Source organism: Ranitomeya imitator, chromosome 2, assembly GCF_032444005.1.
Source record: "Ranitomeya imitator isolate aRanImi1 chromosome 2, aRanImi1.pri, whole genome shotgun sequence".
In the NCBI taxonomy this organism is placed as follows: Eukaryota; Metazoa; Chordata; class Amphibia; order Anura; family Dendrobatidae; genus Ranitomeya; species Ranitomeya imitator.
This window is the reverse complement of record NC_091283.1, coordinates 301,432,784-301,438,783: the sequence shown is the minus strand read 5'-3', so window position 1 is coordinate 301,438,783 and position 6,000 is coordinate 301,432,784.

The following is a 6,000-nucleotide window of genomic DNA, read 5'->3' as shown; positions in this document are numbered from 1 at the left end:
CCCGGTCCTCTCCACACTGCAGCCCCCCGGTCTACTCACTGCAGCCCCCCGGTCCTCTCCTCACACGGCTCCATGCTGCGGCTCCTCGGTCCTCTCCTCACAGGGCTCCACGCTGCAGCTCCTCGTTCCTCTCCTCACACGGCTCCACGCTGCAGCCCCCGGTCCTCTCCTTACACAGCTCCACGCTGCAGCTCCTTGTTCCTCTCCTCACACGGTTCCACGCTGCAGCCCCCCTGTTCCTCTCCTCACACGGCTCCACGCTGCAGCCCCCCGGTCCTCTCCTCACACGGCTCCACGCTGCGACCCCCCGGTCCTCTCCTCACACGGCTCCATGCTGCAGCTCTTCGGACCTCTCCTCACACGGCTCCACGCTGCGGCCCCCCGGTCCTCACCTCACACGGCTCCACACTGCAGCCCCCCCCCCCCCCCCCGTCCTCTCCTCACACGGCTCCATGCTGCAGCCCCCCGGTCCTCTCCTCACACGGCTCCATGCTGCAGCACCCCGGTCCTCTCCTCACAGGGCTCCATGCTGCAGCTCCTTGGTCCTCTCCTCACCTCCATACTGCAGCCTCCCGTCCTCTCCTCACAGGGCTCCATGCTGCAGCCCCCCGGTCCTCCCCTCACACGGCTGCATGCTGCAGCCCCCCGGTCCTCTCCTCACACAGCTCCATGCTGCAGCCCCCCGGTCCTCTCCTCACACGGCTGCATGCTGCAGCCCCCCGGTCATCTCCTCACACGGCACCACACTGCAGCCCCTGGTCCTCTCCTCACAGGGCTCCATGCTGCAGCCCCCCGGTCCTCTCCTCACACGGCTCCACACTGCAGCCCCCCGGTCCTTTCCTGACACGGCTCCATGATGCAGCCCCCCGGTCCTCTCCTCACACGGCTCCATGCTGCAGCCCCCCGGTCATCTCCTCACACGGCTCCATGCTGCAGCCCCCCGGTCCTCTCCTCACACGGCTCCATGCTGCAGCCCCCCGGTCATCTCTTCACACGACACCACACTGCAGCCCCCCGGTCCTCTCCTCACACTGCTCCATGCTGCAGCCCCCCGATCCTCTACTCACCTCCATGCTGCACCCCCCGGTCCTCTCCTCACAGGGCTCCATGCTGCAGCTCCTCGGTCCTCTCCTCACCTCCATGCTGCAGCCCCCCGGTCCTCTCCTCACACGGCTCCATGCTGCAGCCCCTCGGTCCTCTCCTCACACGGCTCCATGCTGCAGCCCCCCCGGTCATCTCCTCACACGGCACCACACTGCGGCCCCCCGGTCCCCTTCACACTGCAGCCCCCGGTCCTCTCCTCACAGGGCTCCATGCTGCAGCTCCTCGGTCCGGTCCTCCCCTCACCTCCATGCTGCAGCCGCCCGGTCCTCTCCTCACAGGGCTCCATGCTGCAGCCCCTCGGTCCTCTCCTCACACGGCTCCATGCTGCAGCCCCCCCCGGTCATCTCCTCACACGGGACCACACTGCGGCCCCCCGGTCCCCTTCACACTGCAGCCCCCGGTCCTCTCCTCACAGGGCTCCATGCTGCAGCTCCTCGGTCCGGTCCTCCCCTCACCTCCATGCTGCAGCCACCCGGTCCTCTCCTCACAGGGCTCCATGCTGCAGCCCCTCGGTCCTCTCCTCACACGGCTCCATGCTGCAGCCCCCCGGTCCTCTCCTCACACGGCTCCACGTTGCAGCCCCTCGGTCCTCTCCTCACACGGCTCCATGCTGCAGCATCCCGGTCCTCTCCTCACACGGCTCCACGCTGCAGCCCCCCGGTCCTCTCACACGGCTCCATGTTACATCCCCCCGGTCCTCTCCTCACACGGCTCCATGCTGCAGCCCCCCGGTCCTCTCCTCACACGGCTCCATGTTACAGCCCCCCGGTCCTCTCCTCACACGGCTCCATGCTGCAGCCCCCCGGTCCTCTCCTCACACGGCTCCATGCTGCAGCCCCCCGGTCCTCCCCTCACACGGCTGCATGCTGCAGCCCCCCGGTCCTCTCCTCACACGGCTCCATGCTGCAGCCCCCCGGTCCTCTCCTCACACGGCTGCATGCTGCAGCCCCCCGGTCATCTCCTCACACGGCACCACACTGCAGCCCCCCGGTCCTCTCCTCACAGGGCTCCATGCTGCAGCTCCTTGGTCCTCTCCTCACCTCCATGCTGCAGCCCCCCGGTCCTCTCCTCACACGGCTCCACGCTGCAGCCCCCCGGTCCTTTCCTCACACGGCTCCATGCTGCAGCCCCCCGGTCCTCTCCTCACACGGCTCCATGCTGCAGCCCCCCATCCTCTACTCACCTCCATGCTGCACCCCCCGGTCCTCTCCTCACAGGGCTCCATGCTGCAGCTCCTCGGTCCTCTCCTCACCTCCATGCTGCAGCCCCCCGGTCCTCTCCTCACACGGCTCCATGCTGCAGCCCCTCGGTCCTCTCCTCACACGGCTCCATGCTGCAGCCCCCCGGTCATCTCCTCACACGGCACCACACTGCAGCCCCCCGGTCCCCTTCACACTGCAGCGGGGGCTCCATGCTGCAGCTCCTCGGTCTGGTCCTCTCCTCACCTCCATGCTGCAGCCCCCCGGTCCTCTCCTCACTGGGCTCCATGCTGCAGCCCCCCGGTGTTCTCCTCACACGGCTCCACGCTGCAGCCCCCCGGTCCTCTCCTCACACGGCTCCAAGCTGCAGCCCCCCGGTCCTCTCCAAACTGCATCCCCCCGATCCTCTCCTCACAGGGCTCCATGCTGCAGCCCCCCGGTCCTCTCTTCACAATGCTCCACACTGCAGCCCTCCGGTCCTCTCCTCACAAGGCTCCATGCTGCAGTCCCCCGGTCCTCTCCTCACACGGCTCCACGCTGCAGCCCCCCGGTCCTCTCCTCACACGGCTACACACTGCAGCCCCCCGGTCCTCTCCACACTGCAGCCCCCCGGTCTACTCACTGCAGCCCCCCGGTCCTCTCCTCACACGGCTCCATGCTGCGGCTCCACGCTGCAGCTCCTCGTTCCTCTCCTCACACGGCTCCACGCTGCAGCCCCCGGTCCTCTCCTTACACAGCTCCACGCTGCAGCTCCTCGTTCCTCTCCTCACACGGTTCCACGCTGCAGCCCCCCCGTTCCTCTCCTCACACGGCTCCACGCTGCAGCCCCCCGGTCCTCTCCTCACACGGCTACACACTGCAGCCCCCCGGTCCTCTCCACACTGCAGTCCCCCGGTCTACTCACTGCAGCCCCCCGGTCTTCTCCTCACACGGCTCCATGCTGCGGCTCCACGCTGCAGCTCCTCGTTCCTCTCCTCACACGGCTCCACGCTGCAGCCCCCGGTCCTCTCCTTACACAGCTCCACGCTGCAGCTCCTCGTTCCTCTCCTCACACGGCTCCACGCTGCAGCCCCCCGGTCCTCTCCTCACACGGCTCCACGCTGCGACCCCCCGGTCCTCTCCTCACACGGCTCCACACTGCAGCCCCCCCCCCCCGGTCCTCTCCTCACTGGGCTCCACACTTCAGCCCCCTGACCTCTCCTCACACGGCTCCATGCTGCAGCCCCCCGGTCCTCTCCTCACACGGCTCCATGCTGCAGCCCCCCGGTCCTCTCCTCACACGGCTCCATTCTGCAGCCCCCCGGTCCTCTCCTCACTGGGCTCCACACTTCAGCCCCCCGGTCCTCTCCTCACACGGCTACACACTGCAGCCCCCTCCCCCCCGGTCCTCTCCTCACTGGGCTCCACACTTCAGCCCCCTGACCTCTCCTCACACGGCTCCATGCTGCAGCCCCCCGGTCCTCTCCTCACACGGCTCCATGCTGCAGCCCCCCGGTCCTCTCCTCACACGGCTCCATGCTGCAGCCCCCCGGTCCTCTCCTCACACGGCTCCATTCTGCAGCCCCCCGGTCCTCTCCTCACTGGGCTCCACACTTCAGCCCCCCGGTCCTCTCCTCACACGGCTCCATGCGGCAGCACCCCGGTCCTCTCCTCACAGGGCTCCATGCTGCAGCTCCTTGGTCCTCTCCTCACCTCCATGCTGCAGCCTCCCGTCCTCTCCTCACAGGGCTCCATGCTGCAGCCCCCCGGTCCTCCCCTCACACGGCTCCATGCTGCAGCCCCCCGGTCCTCTCCTCACACGGCTGCATGCTGCAGCCCCCCGGTCATCTCCTCACACGGCACCACACTGCAGCCCCCCGGTCCTCTCCTCACAGGGCTCCATGCTGCAGCCCCTCGGTCCTCTCCTCACACGGCTCCACGCTGCAGCCCCTCGGTCCTCTCCTCACACGGCTCCATGCTGCAGCATCCCGGTCCTCTCCTCACACGGCTCCACGCTGCAGCCCCCCGTTCCTCTCCTCACACGGCTCCACGCTGCAGCCCCCCGGTCCTCTCCTCACACGGCTCCATGCTGCAGCCCCCCGGTCCTCTCCAAACTGCAGCCCCCCGATCCTCTCTTCACATGGCTCCATGCTGCAGCCCCCCGGTCCTCTCTTCACAATGCTCCACACTGCAGCCCTCCGGTCCTCTCCTCACAAGGCTCCATGCTGCAGTTCCCCGGTCCTCTCCTTACACAGCTCCACGCTGCAGCTCCTCGTTCCTCTCCTCACACGGTTCCACGCTGCAGCCCCCCCGTTCCTCTCCTCACACGGCTCCACGCTGCAGCCCCCCGGTCCTCTCCTCACACGGCTCCACGCTGCGACCCCCCGGTCCTCTCCTCACACGGCTCCATGCTGCAGCTCTTCGGACCTCTCCTCACACGGCTCCACACTGCAGCCCCCCCCCCCCGGTCCTCTCCTCACTGGGCTCCACACTTCAGCCCCCTGACCTCTCCTCACACGGCTCCATGCTGCAGCCCCCCGGTCCTCTCCTCACACGGCTCCACGCTGCAGGCCCCCGGTCCTCTCCTCACACGGCTCCATTCTGCAGCCCCCCGGTCCTCTCCTCACTGGGCTCCACACTTCAGCCCCCCAGTCCTCTCCTCACACGGCTCCATGCTGCAGCACCCCGGTCCTCTCCTCACAGGGCTCCATGCTGCAGCTCCTTGGTCCTCTCCTCACCTCCATGCTGCAGCCTCCCGTCCTCTCCTCACAGGGCTCCATGCTGCAGCCCCCCGGTCCTCCCCTCACACGGCTCCATGCTGCAGCCCCCCGGTCCTCTCCTCACACGGCTGCATGCTGCAGCCCCCGGTCATCTCCTCACACGGCACCACACTGCAGCCCCCCGGTCCTCTCCTCACAGGGCTCCATGCTGCAGCCCCCCGGTCCTCTCCTCACACGGCTCCACGCTGCAGCCCCTCGGTCCTCTCCTCACACGGCTCCATGCTGCAGCATCCCGGTCCTCTCCTCACACGGCTCCACGCTGCAGCCTCCCGGTCCTCTCCTCACACGGCTCCACGCTGCAGCCCCCCGGTCCTCTCCTCACACGGCTCCATGCTGCAGCCCCCCGGTCCTCTCCAAACTGCAGCCCCCCGATCCTCTCCTCACATGGCTCCATGCTCCAGCCCCCCGGTCCTCTCTTCACAATGCTCCACACTGCAGCCCTCCGGTCCTCTCCTCACAAGGCTCCATGCTGCAGTTCCCCGGTCCTCTCCTCAAACGGCTCCATGCTGCGGCTCCTCGGTCCTCTCCTCACAGGGCTCCACGCTGCAGCTCCTCGTTCCTCTCCTCACACGGCTCCACGCTGCAGCCCCCGGTCCTCTCCTTACACAGCTCCACGCTGCAGCTCCTCGTTCCTCTCCTCACACGGCTCCACGCTGCAGCCCCCCCGTTCCTCTCCTCACACGGCTCCACGCTGCAGCCCCCCGGTCCTCTCCTCACACGGCTCCATGCTGCGACCCCCCGATCCTCTCCTCACACGGCTCCATGCTGCAGCTCTTCGGTCCTCTCCTCACACGGCTCCACGCTGCGGCCCCCCGGTCCTCACCTCACACGGCTCCACACTGCAGCCCCCCCCCCCGGTCCTCTCCTCACTGGGCTCCACACTTCAGCCCCCTGTCCTCTCCTCACACGGCTCCATGCTGCAGCCCCCCTGTCCTCTC